The sequence below is a fragment of the Heloderma suspectum genome, chromosome 2 (assembly GCF_057233095.1).
Source record: "Heloderma suspectum isolate Gila_16-S chromosome 2, 16-S_ref, whole genome shotgun sequence".
In the NCBI taxonomy this organism is placed as follows: Eukaryota; Metazoa; Chordata; class Lepidosauria; order Squamata; family Helodermatidae; genus Heloderma; species Heloderma suspectum.
In genome coordinates this window covers 283,931,574-283,941,297 of record NC_139459.1, presented here as the reverse complement: position 1 = coordinate 283,941,297, position 9,724 = coordinate 283,931,574, and positions in this window count along the sequence as shown.

Below are 9,724 nucleotides of genomic sequence, written 5' to 3'. Positions count from 1 at the left end.
CAAATTATAAACCCCCAAAAGCAGAAACACAAAATCATTCATCCAATGGAAGCGTCTAAGTAAAATCCCCTTTGGAATCATTGATGCATGGTTGAGACCCCAAGTATGCAAAAGCACATTTGACACTACACAAACATTTCTTTGCAAGACACAGCTTGGACTCTCCTTTTACTTGGATCATGTCCCAGACTGATAAAGAAGCCCTCCCTACAGATATTTCTTGCTACTCCCCACAGAAACAATAATGTCCTACTAAACTGGCAGATAATTGCAGCAGCATGAGATTATAAAATGGACAGGAATGTCCATTGTTTTTATATTTTATATTGGGTATACACGTATGAATAATTCTCACAATTTTCCATATTCATTGACTAAGGTAGATGTAGCCCTTTTTTTTTTTGCTCACTCAGTAACAGGTGTTGAAGACAACTTTTTGCTCACCAGAAGGAATCTAGTCTAGCTTCAACCTGTTATCTCCACCAGTTTTGCCAGGAATGGAAAGCAGCTCCCTCTTGTGAACTTCAGCAGAACTGCTAGCTGTACCTAGAATGGAAGGGTGATTGCTGAGGTGATTCATAGGACATGAGAGCCAAGTTAGGAAGAAGATAAAGTGTCCCACCCATCTACAAGACTGTTTGCAAGAGTATGGTATATCAGGTACCTGTTGAATAGTAGAGAGCACGTTAGCTAATAGCCACATCTTTGTTAAGAGTGATGAAAATGCAAACAAACCATAATCAAGAGTATTTATTTATATAGCATGGATCTTATGATTTAAGACCAAGAATTGATTCCTTAAACTGTAAAATCCGTTACCTTAGATTAATTACAGAGTATCTAATTTATATAATCCATATGTTTAAACATGGTTATTTTACAAATACATTTTTGGGGGAAATGATGGGCATCCAAATGGCAAATGCGGTTCAGTGTAAGAAAATGTAAAGTGATGTATGTTGGGGCAAAAAAACCCACCTTCAGGTATAACCTGACTGGATCTGAGCTAGCGGTGACCAACCAAGAAAGAGATTTTGGAGTTATGGTGGACAGTTCATTGAAAATGTTAACCCAATGTGCGGCTGCTGTAAAAAGGGCAAACTCCATGTTAGGCATAATTAGAAAAGGAACTGAGAATAAAACTGCCAATATCATACTGCCCTTATACAAATCTATGGTGTGACCACACTTAAGAGTACTGTGTACACTTCTGATCACCATACCTAAAAAACAAAACAAAAAGATATTGTAGAGCTGGAAAAAGTGCAGAAAAGGGCAACTAAAATGATCAAGGGGCTGGAGCAATTCACCTATAAGGGAAGGTTACAACAGCTGTGAGTGTTTAACCTGGAGAAGACATGACAGTAGATGGTAAGGGGAGACATGACAGAGGTGTACAAAATTATGCATGGTGTGGAGAATGTGGATAGGGAGACATTTTTCTCCCTTTCTCAAAATACTAGAACCTGGGGACGTCCCATGAAACTCATTGGTGGGAGATTCAGGTCAGATAAAAGGAAGTACTTCACACACTGCATGGTTAAACTATGGAATTCACTTCGACAAGGTGTAGTGATGGCCACCAATTTGGATGGCTTTAAAAGGGAGTTAGATAAATACCTGGAGGAGAAGGCTACCATAGTCCTGATAGCTATGTGCTACCTCCAGTACCAGAGGCACCATGCCTATGTACACCAGTTGCTGGGGAACATGGGCAGGAGGGTACTCTTGCACTTGTGTCCTGCTTGTGGGTTCCTGGTCATCAGCTGGTTGGCCACTGTGTGAACAGAATGCTGCACTAGATGGACCCTTGGTCTGATCCAACGTGGCTCTTCTTATGTTCATGTATACAGACATACACCTTCTGTCTATCACCCACATGCACTGGCACAAGTTTCTTAACTGTGCAATGGAATAGAACTGTAGAGAGGCTACTGTACTTCTCCCCAGATAGCAGGAGAAGTAGAATAAGCAGCACAGGAAGGGCAGAACCAGACCACCTTTCTCCACACCACTCTCAGCAACAAATTCACCCATGGCCAAATGTTCCTTAGAGCAGCATTCACCAATGACTGAAACCAGCTCTGGAGACAGCTTCTGGTTCTTCTGTGTCTTTCACTAGTGTATTTCCACCATTCCATTTTTGCCCTAGAAAGCCTTCCTCAGTCTAGATATTCCTTTGCCCATTAGAAAACTGTCTGGCACAGCTCATAGAGATTAGGCTAAAAGTAGGATGGGGTCAATTTAATAGGGGGAAATGCAGATGTTGAAAAGGCATTAGATAGAAATGGTGCCCTAAGGTTCCTCCACCTATGGAAGAGAAAGGGAACACAATTTTGTACCCACTGTTCCAGCATTTGTACTATTTCTCTCCCTGTGTTATTCAGTAGCAGATGAATGTCTCACTTTGCTGAAGTTAGCAGCCACTGAGACTGAGTATCTAACTCAAAGACCTCTATCAAATGCTTTGTTTACTACACTAAGACTGGACCACGTATCTGGCACTTATCAACCAAGCACTGCCTCTTTTGTGTACGCTTCTCTCTTCCTCCACAAGTTTTTTTTTTTTGCTACCACTGAAATATTCCCACAGCTTCTATTCTATACATCAGAAAGGGTGGGTTTGGGATTACCAAGGTGGACTGTAGTATCACCTATTTCCAGTATTCCATGAATTTTGCAAAAGTTAGAGATGGATTAGCTAATGCATCCAGTGTGCTAAATAGTTCCTTATTCGCCATTGAACAAAATCAGTTCATTTTGTTCAATTTCTTGTTCTTCTTCGAAAATCCATGTACTATAATACCTTTATTAGGCTAACTCAAAGATCACATAAAATGTGCAAGCTTTCAAGAGCTGCAGATCTCTTCATTAGGCAAGATGTTACAAAAAGCAGGTTGGTGGGGGAGGGATGGGGAAAGGGTCTGACTAGAAGTTGTTGTCAGGATGTCTGCATGGTTAGAGTCAAAAAATTATGATGATGAGGGGTTTCAGGCATTCAAATTGGGCTCTGCCAGGTGAAGGACACTGAAACCTGAAGCCATCACATCATATATGAACAATTACAATTTCCCCCCTCCATTAATTAGAGAAAGAAAAGTCCCTCTCTTACTGTATGCAGATGATATGGTCCTTCTCTTTTATACCCAAGGTGGTCTTAGTAAGCTTCTGGCCAATCTGGAAGTATATTGTCAAGTCAACAAATGAACAACTATGACAAAACAAAGGTGATGTCTTTAGAGGTAGCTTCAAAAAACATAAATGGCACATAGGCCACACTGAGGTAGAGCAGATGCCCACATACTGCTATCTGGGCATATTATTTGCTGCCTCATGTTCATGTCAACCCCACATCAAGGCTGCAATGCTCAAGTCATAACAGTTTACAAGCAGGGTCCTCAAATGTTCATATACTGCTGCAGGATAGGCAGATGTTCCCTATCATGAATTTAATAAAACCAAAAATTCAGTCCCAAATGCTGTATGATCAGAGATCTGGGGGTTTCAAGTCTCAGATGAGTTAGATGGTATCCAGAACAGAATCTTAAGAACCATCTTGGGGATCCCAGATACTGCCCCCCCACACACAGTACCTAATATATGCCAGCTGTCTTTTTTGGTTTAAAATTAAGGGAATGATAGAGCATCACTTAGCAAAATTATGTTACCTGGATCAACTGAGCTTCAGTCCATCAAGGGAAAAATCTCGGTATCAGAAAATGATGTGTTTACTACAAAAAAATTGGTTATTCAGAGACTTATGAGCTCCAGAGATATCATGTACTAGCAAAATCGGAGTTTCAATTACACACAAAGATGTGTTTCCTTGGGTAGATTTTGCATCTCTTAAGACTGTAAGGGCACAATCCCATGGGATGCACCCTGGGTACTTGTAAGCCTTACGAATACCCAGTGGAGAGCGGGAGGCGTGTTGTGCCTTCCGCTCTGCATTTTAGCTAGACAGGTGATTTCTCTCATCTAGCAGAGGCTTTGGGGAGAGGGAGGAAAGGAGACTGGGGATGGCTGGATACCTCGAAACCCCACATCCCCAGCCTCCTCCCCTCCCCCTTTGAAGTGCCTGGCTAGATGGGCTAAAAAGCATGTCTGGCGAAATCTGAAGGGTGGCAGGATGGGGAGGTGAAGATCACCTCTGCCGCTCCTCCTGCCCTGCACTGGATGATTGGATGCCTCCAAGTTCAGGGGCTTCTGAGCACTGAGGGCACAATCGATGGGACTGTGCCCTTATAAAAGTAGGAAATTAGTATTATTGAATTCTATTATTAATTTTAGCTTATTCCAAATTATTAGTCATTTTCTTTTATGTATGTTTAATTTGTCCATTTTTACTTTTGTAATATTTATTTTACTTTTGTAGCCTTTTCTGTCTGTTATATTGTGAAGAACAGATCCTGAAGCTGAAGCACAAATCTTTTGGCCACCTAATGCGAAGAGAAAACTCCCTGGAAAAGACCCTGATGCTGGGAAAGATTGAAGGCAAAAGGAGAAGGGGACGGCAGAGGATGAGATGGCTAGATAGCATCACCGATGCAATGAATATGAACTTGAGCACACTCCGGGAGAGAGCGCAGGACAGGAAGGCCTGGCGTGCTATGGTCCATGGGGTCACGAAGAGTCAGACACGACTTAACGACTGAACAACAACAACAAGAGTTATAAACAATAAAACTGAACTGAAAAGTATTTTTATACTGCTCTCCAGCTTACAATACCAGAGTGGTATATAAAGTGTAATTTTAAAAAGCCCATTATAATATACAGTTAAAACAAACAACATAAACTACAGCAAAAACGGTAGGGAATACATGCAAACAATTTACCTAACCAGCTTAACAAACCAGTGTAAAATGCCTGGGCAAACAAATGGGATCATATCTCCATGGGGAGGAGGGTGTTCCATGAGGAAGATTATTCCAGCAACAAAATATTGCTGTTCTGAGGGCTGGGAAATGTGATTTCCACACAATAAATGTGCTAAATAGAAGAAAGATGTTTGATGTCCTGCTCATTTATTGTGCAATACAATGATTGTCTAGAAAGGTCCTCTCAACCAACCTGTTTAGATTATGTAGCGTGTGTGACTTGCTCAAGACCATCCAGTGAGTTTCATGGGAGAGCAGAGATTTGTGCAAGGATCTTCCAGATTCAGCATTGTATCCTCACCACACTAATTTGCCAGATTCAACACTAAAAATACATGTGCTGAGACAGAAACCACAAATTAGCCCCATAATATGCCACCATATTTCCCCTATATAGGTTGCACTGTAGTAGGTTTTTCCCCCCATCCCTAACATTCATCCATTTAGTCTGACCCCCCAAATAACTGTGTATCAGGCAAGTTTGTTCTCCGTGTGCTGTGCTTTGTGCATAGTTTCTAGCTTCTACATTCATCTACAATAATTATCATAAGTACTTAATCATTTGTCATGGCTGTGATGGGAGAACTTCCCCTGTTCTGGTCCTAGCTATGTACACACTGCACACTGCCATGGGTGGAAAAATGTTTCTGCTGTTACAAGCCTATCTCTGTAGCTCCTTTCTGGGCTTCTGGATATGGCATAAGCTCAGATGAAGAGCATGTTTATGGACTGAAAGACGACTTTACGCATCCAGGGAAGGACACTAGACTGGACATTCTGCACTTTGTGCCTGGTGAGGAGACCTGGAGTTGGGGGAAGAGGACTGTTTTACTGTTTTAAACAACGGCTTTACAACTGCTCACCCCCAGCTCACAGTAATCCTCCCTTGTGTTGGACTGACATCAATTGCTAGGTGGGAACACCCTGCCACTGAGGCAGAGCACTATGTCTTGTTAATCAGGCACTAAAAGGGTTAAATAAGTCTCAGATTAACTGCATGGGCATAAAACATCATATTGTTGGAGGGGGTAAATAGACACCTCCCTTCAGATTGGTGAATAGGTGGTTTCATCACCCACCACACCTTATTTTTGATTGGAAGATGGTTGTCTCATCACTCATTGGGACCCCCACCTCTGGCCAGAACAAGTGTATAAAAGCACAGGTAGTGAGAGGTCTTGTCTTCTTCTGCTTCACTTTGCTTCCCTTTCTCTCTAGCTGCTTCATTTTTGATCTTCTGTGGGCCACTGGACCCAAGGATTTGAGTAACTATGGACCTCTTTAGACTCTTAGCCTTTAGAACTGCAAATAGTTTTAACTCTTTAGTTTCTGAAGTTAGAACTTAAGAGGGTTTTTTTCTGAACTTGGGACTTGGTCTTATTTTCTCAACATGGACTTGGAATCATTTCCAGACTTGAAGTTATCTTACAACCAAACTTGATTAACCCTTTCAATCCAAATTTGGTTAACCCTTCAAATCCCAGAAACAATTTTATTTAGACCACTTAATTTTAATTTTCAGACTTTGATTTTCTCACTCTAGTTTCTCCATTTAACAACATAGCCATATTAAGTCTAATTCTCCATGACCCTAGGGGAATTTAGTAATGCTTTAGCTTAGTTTTTTACATGCGAGTAATGTGCAGGAAGAAGTAAAAAAAAATAAATAGCAATTTTAGCATGTTTTAGTTCGGCTTTAAACTGCAAGTAGAAAAGGAGAGAGCTGAGGAGGAGCCATATTACTCAAACAATAATGTTAGATGCCCCATTTGTTATCTAGCTTGCTACATTTGTAGTGCCAGCTTTGTCAGTTGCAATTCTTTTACTTAATCTTATATTTATGTTACATTCTCTTTCACTGCCACAGTCAGAGGGAAAGCTTCTAACATTCATATAACTACCATGATGCTTTTCTTAATTTTTGTAATTATCTTTTACTCTAAGCATTCAAACAGATTTCAATTTACTTTTTAGTCTGTAGTGATGTCTGCCTGTTTGGACTTAGCTTGGTTACCAACCGGGGTGTCTAGAACCGAACTGGTATAGGTCCAGGACCAAATTAATAGTGGTGCATTGGCTGGGAAAGCATGCCATTTCCAAAGACAGGGAAACAGAGCCAAGCCACTCCGCAGACATCATTTGTTGGATGGTTACTGAGTTATAGGGTACCCCAAGATTATTTTTGGCACAATGCCAAATTTATTTAAAAAGCTGTTTCATGCTAAGAAAAAAATTAGAGAACACGGGGAAGGACGCTAAGGTTCCCCTGAATGATCTTTTAATAAGTAAAGGGAGTCTTCCAATAGCAGTGAAGTCTACATTGGTACAAATTTGTGAAACCACAGGGCCTAACCCTTGGTGGAAAGCACCTTTTCTGGAACCATTTGAAGAGGGTAGTGTGAGTAAGTTTCATGACCAGGATGTGGAGCAGGAAAAAATGAAGCCAGGTAGTATGAAGGAACTGAATGCATGCCTTTGGCTCATGAGTATTAGATTAGTACAGACAACTGAAGAAAGGGATTGGACAAGTCTAGCTTTGTTAAACTGTAATGAATTGTAGTTGAAAAGTGAACATTCTGAGAGGGAGTTAAAGCAAGCAGTAATTCAGAACTTGAGCTTGGTCACAGAAAAAGAGGGATTGAAGGAACAGGTAGACCTATTGCAGACCAGCTGGAAACTCAACCAGAAGCTTTCAGTGCAAAGAATGCAGACTTAGAAAGTGCTCTCAAGGTTTTGCCACAGCAGTTGAAGAAACAGCAGACTGCACAGAAAATATAAAAGAATATTATATATAAAAGAATTCTTCCTGCATGGCTGTGATAGATAAGTTGAAAGCTCTGCAGGCACAAAAGCCTATTTGTTCAGTAGTTGGAGGACCTTCTTTGGAAGCAAGTGTAGATGATTTAAAATGCTATGAACAGGAATGGAAGTACAATTGTTGTCAGGAGGAACAGGAAAAAGTTTCATCTGTTCCTCCCTTACCATTAAAAGAAGGGTTGTGTGGGAAAAATAACCCCAAGCATGTGAATATAATCCTACATAATGGGACTAGCTATGAGGAAGAACTTACAACCCAGAAACCTACCATTCCTACACAGCCCCCCCTCCCCTGCACCTTTTCAAATGCCAGCTTGTGCTCCAGGTACAGGAAAAATGATGAGGCAGAATTAGGAGGAAAAACTTGGAAACTAGGCATGAATTAGAATACAGTATATACTGAGCTATATATACAGTATATACTGAGTAATCAGTTCATGACTGTGGCTCAGATGAGAAGATAGATACTCAATAGGAGAAGGTGATAGTCACAGAGTACTTCTTTAGATTTCAAGTTATAGGAATAGTTTCAGAACATGTGAGTCCAGGAGAGGATTGGAAGCCTGATTTGACACCTCCTAGATATAAGGACTTAGGTGTGGAATAAGGTGTTTAATAGGAACAGATGACCCAATGATAGTTCCATTTGCATGGTTGGTGGAAGGAGCCAGAAAGACAGGTTGTTAGAAATGAAAGACAGAAATAAAAAATACAAGAAGGTTGTTCCAATAACATATTCAAACTAGGCAGATTATGAAGGTAGTCCACCAAATGATCAGAGAGCCAGGGGAAATCAAAATAAACCCAAACGGAGAGAGAATAGGTTAAAAAAATAGGTACAGTGGACCCCAAGGTGTTCCTGTGAAAAGAGAAAGACAAGGTCTAAGTTTGAGAAGTCAAATCTGGCAACATTGGGTTTTTGAGACTTCAGGTCTCTTAGAGACCCTGCTGCGGAGACTTGGAAGGACACTGGGCACTCTGCATTTTGTGACTGGTGAGGAGAGTGGAGCTGGGGGAAGAGGACTGTTTTAATACTTTAAACAACTGCTTTACAACTACCCACCTCCAGCTTCCAGTAATCCTCCCTTGTGTTAAACTGACATCAATTGCTGAATGGGAACACCTGCTGGAGAGACCACCAAGCTGAGGCAGAGGCTCTGAGCCATTTGAGACCTTCAGCCCCCTTAGAGATACAAGCAGCCCCCAATGCTCTCTCTTGCCTGTCTGTCTATTTAGTTTAATACCTGTTGTGTATGTGGGAGGTGTTCCTAGGAGAGAACAGGGATCAGCTGGTGATAGTTGTATCTGTGTTCTGCCCTTGGGGTTTATGGCTATTGTCTTCCCTGGATGAGAGACAGGGACTAGGGGCTGTGTGTGCTAGAACGGCTCCTTCTGCCCAGGGTGGGAGCCTGTGGTGGTTATTATTTATTTATTTATTGCATTTATTCCCCGCCTTTTTTCCTCTTGCAAGGAACCCAAGGCAGCTTACATAATCCTCCTCCTCTCCATTTTATCCTCACAACAACAACCCTGTGAGGTGGGTTGGGCTGAGAGTCTGTGACTGGCCCAAAGTCACCCAGTGAGCTTCTATGGCTGAGTGGGGACTAGAACCCAGATCTCCCAGTTCCTAGTCCAACACTCTTGCCACTACATCACACTGGCTATAAGTGGGATTCTCTCCGGGTGAGAGCCAGGGTGGAAAGCTCTGACTCTGGGACCCATGGAGGTGCTACCTCTATTCCAGTGACTAGGGGAAGAAGGAGATATGGCAGGATGAGGTGGTAGGGACATCAGATAGAATGATGTCCTGACCCCATTTATACACTGTTCCCCTCCTCCCAGCTCTTATGTACCTAGTAGCTTATCCACTGAGCCCTCCTGTTTTGTGGTGCTATTTAACACCAGGTTGGTCTGCAATAAGGCCATGCTCATTCATGATTTAATCATGGGTGAGAAGGCCAATCTGGTGTGTATTACTGAGGCTTGGGTGGGTGAGCTGGGTGGAGCTGACATGACTCAGCTCTGCC